This window comes from Phocoena sinus, chromosome 4 (assembly GCF_008692025.1).
Source record: "Phocoena sinus isolate mPhoSin1 chromosome 4, mPhoSin1.pri, whole genome shotgun sequence".
NCBI lineage: Eukaryota > Metazoa > Chordata > Mammalia > Artiodactyla > Phocoenidae > Phocoena > Phocoena sinus.
Window position 1 is genome coordinate 36,869,596 of NC_045766.1, and position 25,008 is coordinate 36,894,603.

A 25,008-nucleotide genomic window follows, 5' to 3' on the forward strand; every position below is an offset into this window, starting at 1 on the left:
TTCCCTGATGATTAGTGGTGTGGAGCACCTTTTCATGTGCCTGTTGACCATGTGTATGTTGTTTTTGAAAACTCTATTCAATTCCTCTGCCTACTTTTTAATAAGGTTTTTTGTTGTTTTTGCTGAGTTGTATGAATTCTTTAAGTACTTTGGAACCACTTATCAGATATATGGTTTGCAAATATTTTCTTCCATTCTGTAGGTTGATTTTTCATTTCGTTGGTTGTTCCTTTTGCTGTGCAAAAGCTTTTTAATTTGATGTAGTCCCACCTATTGAATTTTGCTTTTGTTGCTTGTGCCTTTGGTGTCATATCCAGGAAATTGCTGCCAAGACCAATGACAAGGAACTTTTCAGCTATGTTTTCTTCTAGGAGTTTTAGGGTTTCAGGTCTTATGTTTAGGTCTTTAATCCATTTTGAGTTAATTTTTTTGAGTGGTGTTAGATAAGGGTCAAATTCTTCTGCATGTGCTTATCTAGTTTTCCCAGTAAGAGTAGATCTTAAATGTTCTCAACGTAGTAACAACAACAATAAATGGTAATTACTGTACGTGAGGTGAAGGATGTGTTAACTACTCTTATTTTGGTAAACATTTAGCAATATATATTTGTATCAAGTCATCACATTGTGCAACTTAAACTTATGTAATATTATATGCCAATTATATCTCGATAGAGTTGGAGGAAAAATAAAAACTCATTTCATTTCAATGACATTTGATAGCTGAATAGTAAAAATAGAAAAAATGATAAATTCGATTATTCCCATAATATCTGTGTAATACTATATGTCTACCTTGAATTCAACAATTCACAGAAGCACTGTTCTACATTTTTTTCCACATCTTTCTTTTTCTGAATTTTATCTTATTTATTTGTTTTTTATACAGCTCACATCTTTATTGGAGTATAGATGCTTTACAGTGTTGTGTTAGTTTCTGTTGTACAACAAAGTACAACAAAGTGAATCAGCTATATGTATACATATATCCCCATATCCCTTCCCTGTTGAGCCTCCCTCCCACCCTCCCTATCCCACCCCTCTAGGTGGTCACAAAGCACTGAGCTGATCTCCCTGTGCTATGCAGCAGCTTCCCACTAGCCATCCATTTTACCTTTGGTAGTGTATATATGTCAGTGCTACTCTCTCACTTTGTCCCAGCTTCCCCTTTCCTTCCTGTGCCCTCAAGTCCATTCTTTACGTCTGCATCTTTATTCCTGCTCTGCCACTAGGTTCATCAGTACCTCTTTTTTAGATTCCATATATATGTGTTAGCACACGGTATTTGTTTTTCTCTTTCTGACTAACTTCACTCTGTATGACAGATTCTATGTCCATCCACCTCACTACAATTTTTTTTTAAAATTCTACATTCCAGGGTGGTGATTCTTCAACTTGTATATCTTGTACCTTACCATAAGTTGAGAACCTGGATTCCAGGATGGTAGAAACACAAAGCCTGCTGATTCTAATGAGCATTTTATATATTTATAGGACTTTATCATTATCCTTATCATATACTGTGTTTTAAGGACAAAAAAAAAAAAGCATGAGCATTGTTGGGGGTTAGTTTTATTTTTTGTGGCTTTAAAATACAAACTAAAATAAGGATCATATTAGTTTTCAAAATGTCAGCAATAGTATTAGCATTTTTACTGCTAGAACTGTGAAACATATAGACATGAAATAGCATTATCACCTGAGAAGTTATGCTAATCCATTCTGTTATTAGTAAGCTTGAGGATGCAGCTTACTCACATCTGCATTCATGGGATAAGATTTGAAATGCGGGTTCAAACAGCAAGGCTGACTAACTTTATCCTTCTGTCTTATGACTAAGATAGAGGTTTTCACAATTAAGAAGCAATTTGAACAGAAAGCATGAGCAAGGGATGGGCTTTATATGTTTCACTGCTCTGAAGCTATAATAGAAAACACGTACAAAGATTATTCCAGATTATTTTGGAAAAACTTTTATTCCAAAGTATTGTAAACTTCCATTCTGCAGTTGACTGGAAGATTTTTGGATAATGAATCTACCCATTCATATTGATATGTCTTTGACCCTCATACTCTCTTGCAGTTACTTTTGCTGCATAACGAATTGACCCAAATTCAGCAACTTGAAACAACTATTTGATTATGTTCACAGGTTTTGTGGGTCAGGAATCAGACTGGGCACAGCAGGGATGGTGGACCTCTCCTCCTTGAGATTTCAGGTCTCATCCCTTGGGCTGGGCTGCCTCAGGGCCTGGGACTGCCAACAAAAGTAACTGCACTTGTCTTCTTTATGTGGCTTGACTTCCCTACAGCTAATGTTCTCAGGGTAGTTAGACTTTTACATGGCAGCTCAGGGCTCCAAGCTTGAGTGTTCTAGTGTGTAAGGCTGATGCTGCGTTCCCTTTTATGACCCAGCCTCACTATTGTGTCCACTGTAGTCTCTTGGTTGAAGGACTCATAAGCCTGCCCAGATTCAAGAAGTGTGCCCAGTGCTCGCTTCGGCAGCACATACACTAAAATTGGAACAATACAGAGAAGATTAGCATGGCCGCTGCCCAAGGATGGCATGCAAATTTGTGAAGCATTCCATATTTTTGGCAACTAGAGATTATCATACTAAGTGAAATAAGAGAAAACCAAATACCATATGATATCACTTATATGTGGAATCTAAAATACAGCACAAATGAACCTATGTACGAAACAGAAACAGAATCACAGATATAGAGAACAGACTTGTGGTTGCCAAGCGGGGGTATGGGGGTATGGACTGGGAGTCTGGGGTTAGTAGATGCAAACTATTGCATTTAGAATGCATGGACAACAAGGTCCTACTGTATAGCACAGGGAACTATAACCAATCTCCTGGGATAAACCATAATGGAAAAGAATATAAGAATGAATATATGTGTTTAACTAAGTCATTTTGCTGTATAGCAGAAATTAATATAACATTGTAAATCAAGTATACTTCAATTAAAAAAAAAAAAGAAGTGTGCCCATAGGACCCCCACCCACCATAACCTCTCCATGAAAGGAGTGTCAAAAGACTTGGGGCCATGTTCTAAAACTGCCACTTACTCCAATACCCAACTCTCCCCCATTCAACTCTAAAAGAATTTTCCTTCAGATGTTTTCTCAAAGTGAATACAATGTATTAATAAAATTCCTTACATGGTATCCAAGGCCACTGAAACTTCCATGTAATTATTTTTCTTTCTCAGGGGAAGCAGATGGAATTATCAGACTGTGATTACTGTTTTTAAACACGGCTGCCAATATCTGTATGTCCCTCCTGAGAGACGGGCTGCATTTCTGCAATGAGGGAGGAAAACATGTAATCATCCCTTGTTGAAGAAATCAACTTTTTATTTAAAAACCATGCTTGTGTGAGCAGACGCAAGAAGAACTCTGAAGCCTGTGGAAGGAAAACCACATTCACAGAAAGACAGACAAAATGAAAAGGCAGAGGACTTTGTACCAGATGAAGGAACAACATGATCCCAGAAGAACAACTAAATGAAGTGGTGATAGGCAACCTTCCAGAAAAATAATTCACAATAATGATAGTGAAGATGATCCAGGACCTCAGAAAAAGAATGGAGGCAAAGATCGAGAAGATACAAGAAATGTTTAACAAAGACCTAGAAGAATTAAAGAATAAACAAACAGAGATGAACAATACAATAACTGAAATGAAAAATACACTAGAGGGAATCAATAGCAGAATAACTGAGGCAGAAGAACGGATAAGTGACCTGGAAGACAGAATGGTGGAATTCACTGCCATGGAACAGAATAAAGAAAAAAGAATGAAAAGAAATGAAGACAGCCTAAGAGACGTCTGGGACAACATTAAATGCAACAACATTTGCATTATAGGGTTCCCAAAAGGAGAACAGAGAGAGAAAGGACCTGAGAAAATATTTGAAGAGATTATAGTCGAAAACTTCCTTAACATGGGAAAGGAAACAGCCACCCAAGTCCAGGAAGTGCAGAGAGTCTAAGGAAGGATAAACCCAAGGAGAAACATGCCAAGAAACATAGTAATCAAATTGACAAAAATTAAAGAAAAAGAAAAATTATTAAAAGCAACAAGGGAAAAACGACAAATAACATACAAAGGAACTCCCATAAGGTTAACAGCTGATTTCTCAGCAGAAACTCTACAAGCCAGAAAGCAGTGGCACAATATATTTAAAGTGATGAAAGGGAAGAACCTACAACAAGATTACTCTACCCGGCAAGGATCTCATTCAGGTTCGACAGAGAAATCAAAGCCTTTACAGACAAGCAAAAGCTAAGAGAATTCAGCACCACCAAACCAGCTCTACAATGAACGCTAAAGGAACTTCTTTAAGTGGGAAACATAAGAGAAGAAAAGGACCTACAAAAACAAACTCATAACAATTAAGAAAATGGTAATAGGAACATACATATCGATAATTACCTTAAATGTGAATGGATTAAATGCTCCAACCAAAAGACACAGGCTCACTGAATGGATACAAAAACAAGACCCATATATATGCTGTCTACAAAAGACCCACTTCAGAGCTAGGGACACATACAGACTGAAAGTGAGAGGATGGAAAAAGATATTCCATGCAAATGGAAATCAAAAGAAAGCTGGAGTAGCAATACTCATATCAGATAAAATAGACTTTAAAATAAAGAATGTTACAAGAGACAAGGAAGGACACTACATAATGATCAAGGGATCAATCCAACAAGCAGATATAACTATTATAAATATATATGCATCCAACATAGGAGCACCTCAATACATAAGGCAACTGCTAACAGCTATAAAAGAGGAAATCGACAGTAACAGAATAATAGTGAGAGACTTTAACACCTCACTTACACCCATGGACAGATCATCCAAACAGAAAATTAATCAGGAAACACAAGCTTTAAATGACACAAGAGACCAGAAAGATTTAATTGATATTTATAGGACAGTCAAAAATGTCCTAAACAAGAGATTACAAAAACAAGAGATTACACTTTCTTCTCAAGTGCACACGGAACATTCTCCAGGATAGATCACATATTGGGGAACAAATCAAGGCTCAGTAAATTTAAGAAAACTGAAATCATATCAAGCATCTTTTCTGACCACAAAGCTATGAGATTAGAAATCAATTGCAGAGGAAAAAACGTAAAAAACACGAACACATGGAGGCTAAATAATACGTTACTAAATAACCAAGAGATCACTGAAGAAATCAAAGAGGAAATAAAAAAATACGTAGAGACAAATGACAACAAAAACACGATGATCCAAAACCTATGGGATGCAGCAAAAGCAGTTCTAAGAGGGAAGTTTATAGCAATACAATCCTATCTCAAGAAACAAGAAAAATCTCAAGTAAACAATCTAACCTTACACCTAAAGGAACTAGAGAAAGAAGAACAAAAAAAACCCAAAGTTAGTAGAAGGAAAGAAATGATTAAGATCGGATCAGAAATAAATGAAATAGAAATGAAGAAAACAATAGCAAAGATCAATAAAACTAAAAGCTGGTTCTTTGAGAAGATAAACAAAATAGATAAACCATTAGCCAGACTTATCAAAAAAAAGAGGGAGAGGACTCAAATCAATAAAATTACAAATGAAAAAGGAGAAGTTACAACAGACACCACAGAAATACAAAGCATCCTAAGAGACTATTACAAGCAACTCTATGCCAATAAAATGGACAACCTGGAAGAAATGGACAAATTCTTAGGAAGGTATAACCTTCCAAGACTGAACCAGGAAGAAATAGAAAATATGAACAGACCAATCACAAGCACTGAAATTGAAACTGTGATTAAAAATATTCCAGCAAACAAAAGTCTAGGACCAGATGGCTTCACAGGTGAATTCTATCAAATATTTAGAGAAGGGCTTCCCTGGTGGCGCAGTGGTTGAGAGTCCGCCTGCCAATGCAGGGGACATGGGTTCATGCCCCGGTCCAGGAAGATCCCACATGCCACAGAGTGGCTAGGCCTGTGAGCCATGGCCGCTGAGCCTGCACGTCCAGAGCCTGTGCTTCACAACGGGAGAGGCCACAACATGAGAGGCCCGCTTACCGCAAAAAAGAAAACGAAAACATTTAGAGAAGAGCTAACACCCATCCTTCTCAAACTCTTCCAGAAAATATCAGAGGAAGGAACACTCCCAAACTGATTCTATGAGGCTACCATCACCCTGATACCAAAACCAGACAAAGATACTACAAAAAAAGAAAATTACAGACCAATATCACTGATGAATATAGATGCAAAAATCCTCAACAAAATACTAGCAAACAGAATCCAACAACACATTAAAAGGATCATACACCATGATCAAGTGGGATTTATCCCAGGGATGCAAGGATTCTTCAATATATGCAGATCAATCAATGTGATACACCATATTAATAAACTGAAGAAGAAAAACCATATGATCATCTCAATAGATGCAGAAAAGCTTTTGACAAAATTCAACACCCATTTATGATAAAAACTCTCCAGAAAGTGGGCATAGAGGGAACCTATCAGAGCATAATAAAGACCATATATGACAAACCCACAGCAAACATTCTCAATGGTGAAAAACTGAAAGCATTTCCTCTAAGATCAGGAACAAGACAAGGATGTCCACTCTTACCACTATTATTCGACATAGTTTTGGAAATCCTAGCCATGGCAATCAGAGAAGAAAAAGAAATAAAAGGAATAGAAATTGGAAAAGAAGATGTAAAACAGTCACTGTTTGCAGATGGCATGATACTATACACAGAGAATCCCAAAGATGCCACCAGAAAACTGCTAGAGCTAACCAATGAATTTGGTAACGTTGCAGGATACAAAATTATTGCACAGAAATCTCTTGCATTCCTATACACTAATGATGAAAAATCTGAAAGAGAAATTAAGGAAATACTCTCATTTACCATTGCAACAAAAAGAATAAAATACTTAGGAATAAACCTACCTAGGGGGACAAAAGATTTGTATTCAGAAAACCATAAGACACTAATGAAAGAAATTAAAGATGATACAAACAGATGGAGAGATATACCATGTTCTTGGATTGGGAGAATCAGTATTGTGAAAATGACTATACTACCCAAAGCAATTTACAGATTCAGTGCAATCCCTATCAAATTACCAATGGCATTTTTTTTACAGAACTAGAACAAGATATCTTAAAATTTGTATGAAGACACAAAAGACCCTGAAGAGCCAAAGCAGTCTTGAGGGAGAAAAACGGAGCTGGAGGAATCAGACTCCCTGACTTCAGACTATACTACAAAGCTACAGTAATCAAGACAATACGGTACTGGCACAAAAACAGAAATATAAATCAATGGAACAGGATAGAAAGCCCAGAGATAAACCCACGCACATATGGTCAACTAATCTATGACAAAGGAGGCAAGGATATACAATGGAGAAAAGACAGCCTCTTCAATAAGTGGTGCTGGGAAAACTGGACAGCTACATGTAAAAGAATGAAATTAGAACACTCCCTAACACCATACACAAAAATAAACTCAAAATGGATTAGAGACCTAAATGTAAGGCCAGACACTATAAATATCTTAGAGGAAAACACAGGAAGAACACTTTTTGATATAAATTACAGCAAGATCTTTTTTGATCCACCTCCTAGAGTAATGGAAATATAAACAAAAAGAAACAAATGGGACCTAATTAAACTTAAAAGCTTTTGCACAGCAAAGGAAACCACAAATAAGACGAAAAGACAACCCTCAGAATGGGAGAAAATATTTGCAAACGAATCAACGGACAAAGGATTAATCTCCAAAATATATAAACAGCTCATGCAGCTCAATAGTAAAAAAGCAAACAATCCAATCCAAAAATGGGCAGAAGACCTAAATTTCTCCGAAGAAGACATTTCTCCAAAGAAGACATACAGATGGCCAAAAAGCACATGAAAAGATGCTCAACATCACTAATTATTAGAGAAATGCAAATCAAAACTACAATGAGGTATCACCTCACACCAGTTAGAATGGGCATCTTCAGAAGATCTACAAAAAACAAATGCTGGAGAGGGTGTGGAGAAAAGGGAACCCTCTTGCACTGTTGGTGAGAATGTTAGTTGATACAGCCATTATGGAGAACAGTATGGAGGTTCCTTAAAAAACTAGAAATAAAATTACCATATGACCCAGCAATCCCACTACTGGCCAGATACCCAGGGTTTTCATAATTATGAAAACCATAATTATGGTTTTCGTAATTCAAAAAGACACATGCACCCCAATGTTCATTCCAGCACTACTTACAATAGCCAGGTCATGGAAGCAACCTAAATGCCCATTGACAGATGAATGGATAAAGAAGATGTGGTACATACATACAATGGAATATTACTCAGCCATAAAAAGGAACGAAACTGGGTCATTTGTAGAAGTGTGGATAGATCTAGATTCTGTCATACAGAGTGAAGTAAGAGAAAAACAAATATCATGTATTAACGCATATATGTGGAGCCAGGAAAAATGGTACAGATGAACCGGTTTGCAGGGCAGAAACAGACACAGAAGTACAGAACAAACATACGGACACCAAGTAGAGAAAATGGTGGGGGGGTGGTGGTGGTGTGATGAATTGGGAGATTGGGATTGACATATATACACTAATATGTATAAAATAGATAACTAATAAGAACCTGCTATATAAAAAAATAAATAAAATAAAATTCAAAAATTCAAAAAAAAATATCATGCTTGCTTGCTTTTACTCTTTGTTCTTTGGATATACAGTATATGTCTCTGCAAAATGACTGAATGAGAAGGCTATGTGTTAGCAATTCAATAAAAGTAGTTAAAACATGCCCCAGGGCCTGGATTTCAGGGGCAAAATTTAAGGGGGTGCCAAAAAACTCATTTATCAAGATATTTTAATGTAGTATTTTAAAAAATCAAAATTAATGCCAGGCAATCCATAATAAAATGTCAAAATTTTAAATAAAGACATATCAGTTTCCTAGGGCTGCTGTAACAAAGCACCATAAACTGGATGGCTTAACAGAAATGTATTGTCTCCCTGTGCTGGAGGCTGGCCACTTGCAGGGAGAAACCTCATGCCTCTCCCCTAGCTTCTGGTGATTGCTGAAGTCTTTGGACTTTCTTGGCTTGTAGCTGCACCACTCCAATCTGTGCTTCCATCTCCCCCTGACCTTCTTCCCCGTGTGTCTCTGTGTCTTTCCTCATCTTCTAAGGACACCAGTCACTGGATTTAGAGCCCACTCTAATCCAGTATGATCTCATCTCATCTTAATCTAATTATATTTGCAAAGACCCTATTTCCAAATAAGGTCACATTCTGAGGCTCCGGTGGACATAAATTTTTGGGAGACACTATTTAACACTGTAGACAGGATCAGTATTACTGATTTTCCCTTTTGCCTCATGACCTAATATGACTCAGCGTGGTCTCCCCCATTTTAGTAGCAAGCATAGGCTGGCCACTGCCCAGTGAGCTGCTATTACATCATCTTTGTGGTCCAAGACTTAGAAGGCGGCTGTGTGTGTTCTTCCTGAGAACTTTCACCTACTCACCTGCCTCAGCTTCCACATACTTGTATGATGACTCTGAAATCTATTTCTCCAGCCTTGCTACTTTCCTGAGTTCTGGTTTCCAGTATGTTCTTTTTTATATTATATTATTTATTTATTTATAGATAAGATTTTAAAAAATATTTATTTTATTTATTATCATTTATTTTTGGCTGCGTTGGGTCTTCATTGCTGCGTGTGGGCTCTCTCTAGTTGCGGTGAGCGGGGGCTACTCTTCATTGTGGTGCGCGGGTTTAGTGTGGTGGCTTCTCTTGTTGTGTAGTACAAGCTCTAGGCACGTGGGCTTCAGTAGTTGTGGCTCGCAGCCTCAGTAGTTGTATAGCACGGGCTTAGTTGCTCCACAGCATGTGGGATCTTTCTGGACCAGGGCTCGAACCCGTGTCCCCTGCATTGGCAGGTGGGTTCTTAACCATTGCACCACCAGGGAAGCCCCTTCAGTATGTTCTGATTACCTGTTCTATGCATATAACTATACTATACCCCCCTTCTCCAAGGCTTTTAGGATCATTTCTTTATCCCAAATGTTCTGAAATTGTACAGTGATGTAACTTAGATTTTTTTTTTTAATTCAGTAAGCTGGGTATTAAGTAGATGCTTTCAATCTGGAAACTCATTTCTTTAAGTTTGAGGGAATGTTCTTTTATTATTTACTCAATAATTTTTTTCCCTTTGCTTTAATCTCATTTCTTTCCAGAACTTCTATTAGTCTAACGTTGGGGAGCCTGGATTTTTCTCCTAATGTTCCTATCCTTTTTCCCTTTTTGTTTTTTGTTTATTTTAAGGGAAGTTTCCTTAAAATTCTCTTCTAACCTTTCTTTTGAAATAGTTTTCATTCTGGTTATTATACTATACCCTAATTAGGGTTAGGGTTAGTTTTCAAAAGCCCTTTCTTTTTCTCTGATTGCTTCTTTCTTTTTAAACAAAACTTTTAAGTAGCACTTTATTCTTGCGTCATGGGTCCAACAGTTTTTCTTCTTTTTCAGAGGACACTAATTACTTTGAAATTTTCTTCTGTTGTCTGCATTGTCTCTGTTTCTTCAATTTTTTTTTTCCTTTTTGCCTTGCTCTGTGTCTCTTTTGCCTTGCTCTGTGTCTCTTATGTTGGAGATTTCCCTAAAATGTTTGGTGATCCTTGGCTGTTTGTACATAAGAGTGAGGATGGAAAAAGCTGATTTTGGTGGGAAGGGGAAGCCTGATGCATGGAGGATTAAGGTGGGAGTAAGCCAATCTCTAGAAGTCTTGCCCTCTGTTAGAGCACAGGAGGATCTATGGCCCTCTAGTTTTGGAGGGGGTAACTCAGCCTGGTCAGAAAGCTTTCAGGGAAATGAGTGGGCAAAGGGGCTGGGAAGTCTTGCAGACCAGTATGTAGGTTTCCCCCCAAATTATTCTATTTTCAATTTATTTCTGGCCCCTGCCTTTCCACTGGCAAGGGGGAGTGGCACTTTTGATCTCTGAGTCTCCAGAATCCTGGGATGGGATAGGCTTGCTAATCACTGCTCTCTGCTCTGCTGGTGCTTTGGTTTCAGCTTTTTCCTAGGTTAGTCACATTCAGCTATTGGGTTGCCAGCTTCCTAAAAATGTGAGTTGGTCTGCTGTTTATATTTTTCTTTATTTCCTTGTGGATTTATAACTTTTACTTTCCTTTTCTGTCTTTTGAGGGGAGTTTGAGAGAGGAGATAAAAAGCATATGTTCAATTCTCTATCTTTTAGGTAATTAATAATTCATTATTAAACTTTGTAGATGATCACTTCATGGTTTTCCCTTAGAAGAGGACTTCTTCAATCACAAATATAATTAAATATGTCAGTACTTTATTTTATCATGGGATTAAATGTTCCACCGGTTAAAGGAACTCATATGTATTAGGGCCATCTAGTGGACAACTTGAATTTGGCACCAAAGGCTCTAAATGCAGCAGGGCACTTTCTGAAACCTAGGAAACGAGCTAGAAAGCATCACTTACTACCATCACTTACCTTGGTGTCTGTATGCAAAATCTCCCCAAATAGAAGTGTTTCCTCTATAATATGGAAAGAACATACACACATTTATTTTGTAGTTTATTTTAGTACATATTTTATTTCATATTTATGGCTATCTTAAAGTCTAATTGTTGAAATTTAAAATGTTTCTCTACTAATATCCTTGTGGGAGATGAAAAAATAACTGACCTGACTGTCCTCCTTTCTTTATAACAGGCTTTTTATTCAATGAGGATTAGATTCTATTTCTTTATCCTCTGGGATATTTCACTAGTCTATGGCTGGCCTTTCCTAGGAATTAATTGAAAAGGAAATGGCAGATAGGATTAAGCTGCTGGACCCAGTAGAATATTAGAGGCTAGGCTTGGAGGTACCTGTGGCCAGCTGAGACAAGCTGCCTGTGAATTATGCTGCTCTGTGGTTATTAAGACTTCATGTTACACCAGTGAATTGAAAAGATGTAAGTTATCCAGTCTCTCAATCTTACCCTCAATAATTTACTTTAAAAAGAAAAAACCCTGTTCTGGAGATTTCAGGCAAAAATTTTAAATTACTTCTCTTTTTTCATAACTCAAAAGGATTTTATGATTTTTATGTCCATAGCTGCACGATCTGTTGTAGATATTCCTAAGCCTCCATTCAGCCAAATCATGAGAGTTCCCACAGTGTCAAAATATATGAATAGCCAGTGCTTGAGCCAAGTGCAAACCAATTAGGATTTTAAATAGATCACGTATGAGCTGAAACTTGCTACATAATTTAAATGCCATCTAGTGGCCAAATGTCATTTTTAGTCCTCAATCAAAACAGTTTTGGTGCCTTCTAGTATTTTTCTTAGAGTGATTTACCAGATAGTTTTGAATTAGGGATATTATAGCTGCTTCTGCTCTTTGAGTGAAGTGGAATTGGAATATTTCCTGACCATAAAAAATGTTTAACAGCTTGAAATGTGCCTAAGTCCTAGCTCTTATTCCAGATGCATCTGCTTGTATGGCTGCAAAACAAAGAATTGTTGCTTGGTTTGGCTACTAGGTCATTAAATAGCACCAGTAGTTATAATTTATTACTTTGTAACTGATAAGTAAAAAGAAGTGTTATATGTATTGTGAGGTAACTACTGTAGGAACAAAATTCTAAGTAATGATGGCAAAAGGGTTTAAAGGATCAACCATTTTCAGTCTCAGAAAATTGAAGAGCTATGAGAGAGACATATCATTTGCCCATAAATGAGTGCCATGGGCAAACAAATTAGTGTGATATAATAATGGTGGTGGTAGTAGCAGCAGCTAACATATTGAATGCTTAAGTGCCAGACGCTATTCTGAATGCTCTGCTTGCATTAACTCACAACCTAATTAAATAGGTACTATTGTTATACCCATTTTATAGACAAAACTGAGGCACAGAATGCCCACTAGTGAAAGGCTGAGTAGGGATCAGAATATTTGAAGTGTCCTTTGGTCTCTTAGCTGCTTTGGATTTTAGTTAGTACTACTTTGGTTGAAGGATTTTTGGAGAATCATGAAAGTCCCTTTAATAGAACCAGGGCACAGTCAGCCTTGACCATCCTGGGCTGGGGTTTCACGTAGGGCTGGAGATGTTGGCTCAGGGATGAGGTGGAGCAAACAGGGTTCGCTCTGGTCCCTGAACTACCTGCTGGTTCCTTGATCTACCTTGGTTAGACCTACCTGCTCTCTTGGCTCTGTGGGGGTAAACTGCCCCTGGAGAATTGAAGTAAATTTGACTTTTGTATGATTGTGGTCTGAGGTTATTTATAACCTCCTCTTCAGCTTTTTACTCCAGATAGTAGAGAGCTGATTGACTGTAACCAAACTAGCTGTCTGTGTTTATGCAATAAATAGGACATCATTAAGCATTCTTTTTCTTGTTGGTCACAAATCTGGTTCTATTCTTTCACTTCTGGCATGTGACCAGTTAAAACCTTAATGATAATAAATAAGTTAATACCTCACACAGTACTTTGTTGATTTCAGTGAGCTTCACAAAGTATTTTTGAGGTCGATAACAATGGTTCCATTATCCTCAGTATACAGATAAGGAAACTGGGACTCAGAGAGATTAAGTGGCTTGCCAAAATACACACGACTGCTGGCATAAAAGTAAGAGTAGAACACCTAGGCATTTCATTGCATTTATTAACACACACACACATTTTTCCAGGCACGCAGATGAATATGTGTGCAGGAATAAATGACGATGCCAACTGCATGTTAAGTAAGGTAGCCTCATATAAAAGTGAAACCAGGCTAACTGCAATTTTATCTGCTATCTCCTACTTTCTCAGTTACTGTTAGAGATCTTTGAAAGGAAGTCAGACAAATCAGTGCTATAGGTTAGATAATTTAGATGTTTTACACTCTCTCTCATAGGCAGAATCTAGGTAATCTTTCAAGGCTTACTCTAGTCCTCTAATTTTATTTTTTAATGAAAAAAATGTAGGATTATATTTCTTTAAAAAATGTTTTACTTGTATAAAATAAGCAGTTTTACAAGCTTATCATGCCTAACACGATTTATCCAGAAGGAGGCAGCATTTTCCTATTAAGTTGATGCTTCTGCAAAGATTCTAACAAGTTGTTTTTTCTCCTTTTCTTTAAAGTTGTAGACTACCTAATCACACACATCCAAAAGTCTTTCAGGGCAAAGATTCTTGGATATCACCAGAGCTCTGCATATTGAACAGTTATAAAATCCAAATCCTGCTCAGATTAAACACATCTAAAATTACAAGTAGCAAATCCGTTGATAGGAACTCTTTTTCAGTAAAGATAATAATCAAAATATAGAGTTGAACAGAAGTTGGAGTAGAAGAAAGGGAAAATGAATGGTTCGATTATTGTAGAAACTTGTAGAAAATAGGTATTTGATCAGTAAAATATAAACTTTAGATTAAAAAACGCTTTAATTCATTCAGAAATAAGGATAATGAATTAGTTTTAATCGTCTACCTAGTTTCGTAACTGTAACTTGCTTTTTTTCTTTCCTTGTTTTCATAGAATCACAGGATCTTTAGAAGGGATCTTGAAATTTCACGTGACATATTTCAGTGATTACTGGTTAGAAGTCATTTCACCCATCAGGGGAAGCGCGTCTATCTGTTTTCAAAGAATTAGGAAGAAAGGGATTCCAGTATGATAGGGGAAGTGCAATTGTGAGAATGACAGGATGGCAAGGGGGACTTTTTCTATTGCCCTGTGTTTGACAAAAAGGGCCCAGAGCTCAAAACACTAACTGGGGTCTGCCACTTTCTCCAAAGTTTTCCTAAGGGTCTGAAGAACTGGGCATTAGTCCCCACCTACACCCCCTGCCCCTCAATACTCAGTCCCTGGTCTATAAAAGATGAGGGGAGTAGGTGATTCCTCCCCTTCGTACTGGGGAGGGATTTCTCCTGACTCTCATTGCCAAATGAAGAGAGAGGCTCCAAGAAAATGGCTTTTAGGGTCTACCCCTGGTGACCTCTGCTTGGATAGCAGAGTTGCTGGGCTATCCATTCCTACCAGAGCAGAGAAGATGGAAGCCAGGGAGAGCTGGCTGGCCATGTGGAAGAGGTGACAGTGGAACAGTGATCTTGCCCACCCTTATGTGGCATGGCCTGGGTGTGAGAAATTCCTTGGAACAAGGGAACATATGGAAGGCAAATATTCTTGAGCCACCCTGCTGTACAACTCCCCGCCCCGCCCCCCCCCCCCCCCCCCCCCAGACTATGCATCATGACTTGGGTTATATTACTGAGATAACTGAGGGCGTGGGTGGGAGAGGTCCAGCTAGAGATGAACCTTCCAATGGGAAGATCCCTCTGGATAATTTTCACCTGTGCTCCCAGAGAGGTGGACTTTGGATACTGACATGCACACTCGGGGCTCACTGGAGAAGCAGAGCAGCCAACAGAGAGACGGCTACGGCTGCCCCTTTCCTTCCCCTTCTTCCTGATTCCAACACTTGAGAGAGAGAAGCCCGGCCTGAGACAGATAGGAGAGGGTGTTTTGCAGCCAGGACTCCCTCTAACTCCATCTCACGCCAAGCAGTCAAGATTTCAATTCATGCCTTCTCTGGAGTGGTGCACTATGAGGAGACAGAATTTACATAGAGTTTGAAATTGAAATTTTATACATTTTTGAATAACCAAAAGTGAACAGAAAGTGATGGAATCTGGCCAGGATGTCATGGAGTGATAGGAAAGGGAAATGTGGAGTATAGATGAAGGCAGGTACAGTTCTGATCACCAGTTCCAGTGGGTCTAGTTTCCCTAGAAACAGACTGGGAAAACTTCAAGACTTCTAAGAGAATCCCCATATCCAATATGGAACCACCCAAGCAGCAATGTAGAAATGACTGAAGGTAGCATTTAAACATAGACAGGGTTAAATACAGAGTCCCAAGAATCCCTTGGCCTCTATGTGATGTGGAAGGAGCCAGAAGTTCCTACTTGACCTGATGAAGGGAGAAACCAGAAGCCTGCTTGGGCTGTGGTAGCAATGGGTGGGACCCCAGTGCAGGCTTCTCTTAGGGGCTGCTGGAAGATGAGGTGGAGATAGAGGATTTACAGAGCCAGCCTGGGATAAGGTGGAGCCAGTTAAGAGGAAAAGACCCTCAAGACCCCCAGCTTTGCCAAAAGATCTGACCACAAATGTCTCCAGCAGGGTGTGAGCAGGTGGTGTGGGGGACATCCCTGAGGACTCCAGTCCTGGAGTCAACCACCCCCTTCAGCTGCCCCCAAGGATATACAATCTCTGCCCTACCTGTAAGTCCCCATCTTGGGAGGAGGGAGGAACAAGAGGGGAGAGAAAAGTCTTAGAGGGAGTTTGAACTTCAACTGACTGCATATTTATCTGGGACTGTTTAAACCAAAGTAACTGATTGATTCTTAACTGGTAAGTTTGTATCTCCCTTTATCCCATCCCATCCCACCACCTCAAAAAGTGGGAGTGGGGATATATTAGACTTTGGGGCTTCCATAACAAAACACCACAGACTGGGTGGCTTAAACAACCCAAGTTTATTTTTCACTGTTCTGAAGGCTGGAAGTCCAAGATCAAGGTGCCAGCAGATTTGGTTCCTGGTGAGAATCCTCTTCCTGGATTGCAGATGGCTACCTTCTCACTATGTCCTCACATGGCAGAGAAAGCGGGCTCTCGTGTCTCTCCCTCTTCTTAACAAGGGCACTAGTCCCATCATGAGAGCCCCACTCTCATGATTTCATCTGAACCCAACCATCTCCCAAAGGCTCCATCTCCAAACACCATCACATTGGGAGTTAGGGCTTCAACATCTGAATTTGGAGGAGGGACACAATTCAGCCCATAGCAGTGGGCTTGTGAGGAAGTTTATATCATTTATAGAAAAAGCATGACACCACCATCTTTTGGTGTGCCTAAATTATATTGTGTCGTTAAAAAACAAATACCTTGTAAACCTCCTGAGGGCAGAGACTTGATTTAGCTCACTGCTGTGAGCTAAATCAAGAACCTACCACCATGACTGCCAGTGAGTAGCAGTCAATAAATATTCATTAAAGAAGTAAATAAATAACAGTTTTCTTTTCATTTAACTGTTGAATAAATTCAATAAAGCTAGAGATTTCTGATTAAAAATGAAAAAAGAAATTCTACCACAAGTGCTTTTAGTTCCCCACCTTCCTACTGTGGGAAAGGTGTTTGTGTGGGGTGGGTAGAGAAAAAGAGGGAGGGGTGGTGGGAAGGAGAGAGGAGGAAGTACAAAGAGGCTGGGAAGGAGAAAAAGAAAATTAGAGGGAGACCAGGAGGAAGAGAGGGAGTGACCTGAGGAAAGGGGAGAGAGATAGTGGGAAGGAAGGAGAGACCTGGGGTGGGGGGAGACAGGGACTCAGAGATGATCAGAGTAGTGGAATTTGCCAGAAGGATTGGAATTTGGGGGGAAAGAGGAATTAGAGAGGATTTGCAGGGAGTCTTGCTCTATAATGTGTGGTGTGACACCCTCCTGATCTCCTCAAGACCTTTTGTCAAGAAACACATTCCTCTTCCCCTCTTTTCCAGTTGCTTTCCTGTTTCCATCATGATACTTGGGTGTGTTGGAGGATTCGGTGTTACACACTCTTCACACAGTGGTGATCCAGGCTAAAGTTCAACAGTCAGATGGAGTCTGTCTTATGTCTAATTCCTTGTGATGACATTCATGACATCCTTTCCTGTTTTGTCCTATTGGAGAGCAGTCTGTCCCTGACCTGTTTAGCAGCCATTTTAAACTGAAGGCTTATTGGAAATCAGCCTCCCAATTTTTCTTTCCTCACTGGAATACCTCAATTTCTTTTCTTTCTCTTCTTTTTAGGCTGCACTGTGCAGCATGAGGGATCTTAGTTCTCCAACCAGGGATGAAACCTGTGCCCCCTACATTGGGAGAGTGGAGTCTTAACCACTGGACTGCCAGGGAAGTCCCTCAGTTTCTTTATTCTTTCCTCCTAGGCTGCTGTAGGCTTTCCTTCTGAGTTCTTTAATCATCTTCAGCCTTCTTTGGACTTGCCGTGGACTTCTTCAGCTAATTAGCCTGGAGGAGGATTAGCAAACACCACAAACAGTGCTTGGCTTGTGTATTTCTGAGCCATGCCCTATCTCTTTCAATGACTTTATATTTCTTCAGACTTATTTGCTTAATTAAATAAAAGGCCAAGTTTTAGTTGCAATGGTCCCAGTGATTTCAACTATCAGCTGAATTATTCTAATTCCTTCATACTTAGATCTCACTGCCTTTTGCAACAACATTGGCTGGAGTGTCGAGACTGGTGTTATATGAGTTTTTTTTCCGGTAGTCTATTTTCAATGTAAAACTCTTAGTGAATATTTAGAAGTATGATTTATTAAAACGTTTAGAGTACATGTTTACTTAAAACTAGAGAACTTTAAGTCTATCATAAATGTCTGTTTTGCTTGATTACTTGCCTAATGAGGCATATTACTTTAAAAATGCTGAACATTCCATTCAACCATGTGGGACAAACTGGGAATTCTGAAGGATTAAATTTCAGTCCAAGAAAATGGGAAAATTCCATATAATTAAGAGGAGACGGGAAGAAGGAAATGGTAAGTTTGTAATTTTCTGGGAAAAAAAATTAAAGAAGTTTTTTCTGTATAGAAAAGTAGGGGAAGGGGTTATAGAATTTTAAAATATATTGACTTTGTGTCTCAGGGTAAATTTTGTGGTCCACTTTAAGGTTTGAAAATAATGTTTGCAATAACCAATTGGATTAGTTATACTGAGAGCATCTTTCACAGTAAAAGACTATGTGGAGATAGTCCTGTGACGTTCGAGAATATTAACAAATACTTCAGTACACATGATCCCAGGCATGAAGTAATAGATGTGGTTTTAAAGGCTTTCTGGAGGCTCTGTTGAAATTTTTTGGATAAGGTCAAAGGTATTTTGAAATGTCAAGTACTTTACTTTGTTTTTGACCAAAAGAATAGAAAAATAAAGCTATGCTTAAGTCAGTGTTATAGGTGCAAAGCAAAGTAAAAATTTGAGCTGATTTTCTAGGTAAGAAATAAGAAAGTCTGAAATATTCATTTAAAGGGAAAAGTGAGTTCAAGTTGAATCCTTCATTGAATTGACTTTGTTCTATGGAGAATCAGCCTCAAAACTGGGAAGTGATAAGATTAGAAATGATTTTGTTTGTTTTCTGTTTGCATCATTTTGGAGGCAGATTATTTGAGCCTTAGTTGAAGGGTACCCAGCCATTAGGGCATATTTTCTCAAAGTGCCCACTTCGGTTATTTTAATTTCTTTGACTCTTCCCTTATTTGTTTCCATTAATTCTTTTGTTCAAAATGGAAAGAGAATGGTCAGGGATGTGCATTAGTTGTCAAGTTTTCCTATTTATTTTCTCAGAGTCAGTGAACTCATTAATCATAATGCAGTCCTTGGTGTGAGAGGACCAGAGATGCATTGTGAAAGAAAATAAAAAGATGAGGGCACAGAGGGAAGATGGGGCAGATTCAGTTTCCAGTGCCCCGTGGTTATATTAGACTCGGAAAGTAAAATTAACATGCCTGTGTCCAGATCACACATATCTAGTGGCATCCACTTACCAACACCCAACCCCCCAAAAATCATTAAATCACCTAAAGGATACATTACGTCTTGAAAAGTGTGACACAGGTGCAGTTCACCTACCCTGAGTCCCCCTGTCTCTTCTGGCGTTGATTGTGTGTTTTCCATCACTGTAGGCAGACCAGAGGTGACATCACATTTGAGGTACAATGAACACAATTAGCAATTAGGTGGGATGTAGGCAGTTCTGGAGAGCTGGACCTGATGTCAGGGGAGGGCAATCTTGTAAGCTCAGAAGAAAGGACTATCAAACAGTGCACATATTTTGGGGACCTTGACCTAATAAAGCACACCACAGCACACCCACCACTACAATATTTTACATTTGCATAACAATTTTGGTCTAAATATCTTGGACATTTTTCAAGAAAAAGCATTGCTATTATAGTTCTGTTTTTATGTAAGTGGGAATAGTGGATGGCAGGAATTAAAGTAACTTTTTTTTTTTTTTCTGTACGCGGGCCTCTCACTGTTGTGGCCTCTCCCGTTGTGGAGCACAGGCTCCGGACGCGCAGGCTCAGCGGCCATGGCTCACAGGCCCAGCCACTCCGCAGCATGTGGGATCTTCCCGGACCGGGGCATGAACCTGTGTCCCCTGCATCGGCAGGCGGACTCCCAACCACTGTGCCACCAGGGAAGCCCTAAAGTAACTTTTTTTTTTTTTTTTTTTTTTAAAGTAACTTTTAAAGGCAGTGTTCAGTGCTAGGTGAGGCCAGGAGTGGGTAAGAAGTATACAAATTAAGGAGAAATGTATATAACAACATTAGCCAAAATAAATCTGGAAATGTAATTCTAACAAGTCTTCACCTTATTTCATTTTTTGCCTCTTTCCTTCCCAACAGCTCAACATTCTTATATTTAATTAAACCTGATCTTAAGAATGTTCTAGAATCCAGTTTGTGAATTTCAGCCAGTATATTACGTTCTTTAGAGATACATTATATTTTAAGTCTTTTCTTTCTTTCTGAAAGATAAGCTTTGTCCTCAGTAAAAGGAATTTCAAAGTCAACAGAGGGTGACGAAGAACTTTTATTCTGAAGTAGAGAGTCCTTGCTAGTACAGTTCTGCTTGCCTCATCTGTATGTATTGATAATTTTTGTCTATAAATATTTCTTCACATAAGTAAGGTACAAAAAGTCAGAGAGTCCCAGTTGATTAAGTGGAAACTCATCAAGTAACTTTGAGATGGTCATACTATTAATAGAATTGTTTGGCCGTTCCCTGACATAAGCCAAGAAGTCTTCACTGGTGTGTTTTCTGGCAATATTGCAACAGCATATGTTACCAAGTTAGTAACAGTTTTTCCCCAATACATCTATCCCAAGAGTATTGGGAGAGACTTTTTTTTTTGAGAGACTTTTAATTAAAGAAAAAAAATAGCAAATTTGTAAAATAGAATATACTAAAAATCTGGACTATTTAAGCACAATGTTTTAAAAGAATGACTCTATTATACCTGTGAAACATCACCCATATCCTGCCTGGTAAAATAAAAAAGGAAATACTTGGTTGAAGACAAGAGCAGAGTTCATGTCTTCATGATCACATATCTCAAAATCAAAATATAAATTCATTAAGTTCATTCCAAAGATTTGTCAGTTTGCATATGATTTATTCTTGTTAACAAGGGCCAATATATTGAATTAAAGCTTTATATCAAACTTCTGTCCTATAGGAATTAAAGTAAACCAGTCTGGATGACACATGGGTATGATGCAGAAAATCACTAATGAAAATAAGGCAGGATTCCAAGTATATCAGATGTCTATGTTTGTGTATGAGATATATTAAATAATGGATTTGTGATTGCGTAAATCTAAGGTCTTGTCTTGGTTTTAAGATTTTGATATTTCAATGACCCATCCAGACCCTTTCAACATCATTCCTTGACTATCCCTAAGCCTCTACTTCTCCACTTCTGCCAACCCTTGTTATGTTCATACCCTAGACCTCATCATCACATGGAAGTACTTTACCACTGAATTTTTTTTTCCCTTTGACCACAACTTTTTCTTCAACCTCCCCCATTTTTCAACCCTTCTGAAATGGTTGTTCTTTCAATCTCACCCTTGGCACTTCTCCATGTAGCCTGCAACAGGCCCATTCTAGCCTCTTGTCTCCCTCTGTTCACTTGGGTCCTGGAATCTCATCTAGACCAGACTTGGTTCTTGAGAATGTGTATTTAGGAAGGAGAACAGCCTTGATCTCATTGTGATGTCCTTCCCCTTAACACCTCCCTCCCTCTTCTTCCCCTCTGTTGGCCCACCATACCCTTTGCTCCCAGCTTCATGTCTGGTAAAGAGAGAGCCTGGGGAAAGCACATCAGATACGTAACTACCTCTGCTCAGAAGTGAACCACATCAATCACTTCTGCTTACATTCTATTGTCCAGTAGAGCTGCAAGGGAAGCAGGAAAATGTAGATGTACACAGAGATATCCAAGGGCATTAATAGTTTCTCTGACATCTACCTTGTAAGATTGTTTTGAGAATTATATACAATAACATTTGTAAAGTATTTAGGTCAGTGCTTGGTAGATAGTTTTCTCAATAATTATCTGGTATTTTTTACTTTGATGAAAGTTGTTTTTCTCACTGTAAGTGGATGAATTAGCATCCCACTTTATATATTTCTGTGAGTTTCGTTAATGCGAGCCAAAGTCAGAGAGGCTGCTTCATACTCAGAGTGTTGATAAAACCATATTTCTGGTTCTGCATATACAAAGACTACCTAGAAACCACATAGAAACACCACCTTGTGAAGTCACATCTTGGGGACAGTCATCTCTGAGGTGAAATTGCTCAGTCACATTTTTCTTTCTGATCTTAGCTGGGCTTTCAATATTAAGAGCCCTGGGGCAGAGTATATATGTATCTATCTATCTGGATGTTTGCGGTTGTCCTTAGTTATCTCTAGCAGGCTCCCTGTCCTTTTCCCCACAGCAGTTCCTGAGGTTTTTGTAGGATACTTGCTATGGAGCTTCCTCCTGGCATAGCCTGGTGTGGGGTTTGCCTGGAGACCCTGCTGCTCATTCCATAACTACCAATACTCCAGCTGTTTTACCTGCTAATACTGACCCTGAATATGTCACCCTTTCTAATAATTTCATGCCTTTATATCTTCTAATGCTTCTGCCACTTGCTTCCCAGATCACGTCACCCCCTGACCTGATCTGGGAAGCAAGGAGGGGCATGGCACATCTGCCCCAACATCAACTTTACTCAATGGTGAGAAATAAAAACTATTATTTTTTATTTTGGAACAAACATAAATACATTAGGAAATAGAATGTAAATCCTCTTGAACTTTAACTCTAGAACTACAAGAAAATTTCTTCTATAAAAGGGGTGGAACTCTGGCTCTGTTTCTAGTTTGATTTCCTTTGCTGTGTGGATACACTGGGGGGAGAGGTAAGGAGCACATCTTTTCTCAATTGCCCCCCTGGTTAACTTGGACTTGTTCTTGCTTAGTCTCATATAGAACCTGTTCCAGCACGGTATCGTCTGATTGATAGGCCATTCCTGATGTTCTCTGGCTAGCAGAGATGCCTCTTTTTCATTCTCAGAGTCGTGCAGGGTTCTCTTATGGACTTTGTTTATAATTTTATTATTTAGTTATTTAACAAACACATGCAGCACTTACTAAGGGCAAGGCAATCTTCTAAGCGATGAATATATGTTAACTCTCACAACCACCATATGAAAGAGGAACTGCTTTGTGTGTGTGTGTGTGTGTGTGTGTGTGTGTGTGTATGTGTGTGTATGTTGGTACAGTTGACCCTTGAACAACACAGGGGTTAGGGGCGCTGATCTTCCACATAGTTGAAAATCCACGCGTAATTTATAGTCTGCCATCCATATCCCCAGTTTCTCTGGATCTGAGGAGTCATCAGCCAGTCACAGATTGGGTAGTACTGTAGTATTTACTATTGAAAAAAATCCCCGTTTAAGTGTATTTAAGTGGAGATCTGTGCAGTTCAAACCTGTGCTGTTCAAAGGTATCTGTAGATATGTGTGTGTGTGTGTGTGTGTGTGTGTGCGCACATGCGTGCGGGCATGTATGAAACACCAAGGCACAGAAGTCAAATAACTTTCTCAAAGTCACACAGCCACTTATAGGTTACAAGCCAGAGCCAGAATTCAAACTCAGATATCTGACTTCTAAATTACTATGTTTGCTGCCTCTTGCATTAATTGTTGGGTAACTTCTCTTCTTCTCTAGACTATTAGGGCCTTGAGGACAGAGTTTTATTGATCCCTGTGTCCCTCCAGCCTAGAATGAGGCCAGGCACACAATAACGGTGTAGCAAACGTTGGCTAACCCTCTTTACAGAGAGTGTGGAAGTTGCTAGGACTGCATGCCTGGGCTGAGTTTTACCCACTTAATCACCCTGTCACTTTCTCTATGTAAATAGCCCATGACCTCTAATTGCTAGAGGAATCTTAAACTCATTTCATCCTGGGGCTTCCCTGGTGGCACAGTGGTTAAGAATCCGCCTGCCAATGCAGGGGACACGGGTTCGAGCCCTGGTCCGGGAAGATTCCACATGCCGCGGAGCAACTAAGCCCGTGCACCACAACTACTCAGCCTGCGCTCTAGAGCCCGAGAGCCACAACTACTGAAGCCTGCATGCCTAGAGCCCATGCTCCGCAACAAGAGAAGCCACCGCAGTGAGAAGCCCGAGCACTGCAAGGAAGAGTATCCCCCGCTCGCTGCAACTAGAGAAAGCCCGCAAGCAGCAACGTGGAAGACCCAATGAAGCCAAAAATTTAAAAAGAACCCCCAAACTCATTTCATCCTGTGCTTAGTGGAACAAGATGTGAAATTTTTGTATAAAATAACTTTTGACATTTTTCTGGAATATTTCAATAATATCTTTGACTGGGAATTGTAGGATCCCAATTTCCCCCTCCACCCTGTTGTTTATGATTCTAGGAAGTTTGGTTTGGTTGTGCCTGTTCAAGGTTTGTGGAAGTTCGGGAATCTGCATGCCACGCTCTGAGATTTCAGTCTGTATAACCTGCCCTAGAGCCATGATGTTACGGGCAGACTCCACCAAAAAAAACAACAACAACACCCAAAACACCACCACCACCGCCACCAAAACAATGACAGCTTTAAAGGATTTGGAAGTAGAAGAAAATGTCACTACCTGCAGCTTCCCTTGAAATCCTTCCTAAGCCACATCTCGAGAGGGTGTTTTGGAACCACAACTTTATATTTCCTGTAAGCTAAAGCATTTTGAAAACATACTTGTTGCAAGTGATGACTGGTTAGAAAGAAATTCACCAACTGTGAGCTCCACAGAGAAGTAATCAACAGAGCTGAAGAAATCA

The 25,008-nt window shown here is 39.2% G+C and overlaps 1 non-coding gene across 1 annotated transcript; it reads left to right on the forward strand.

Annotated features, from left to right (window-relative positions):
• The first annotated feature begins 2,488 nt into the window (after positions 1-2,488).
• Positions 2,489-2,595, forward strand: LOC116753741. The gene has a single exon (XR_004349841.1). It is a non-coding gene; the product is annotated as a U6 spliceosomal RNA (small nuclear RNA).
• Positions 2,596-25,008: the final 22,413 nt, after the last annotated feature.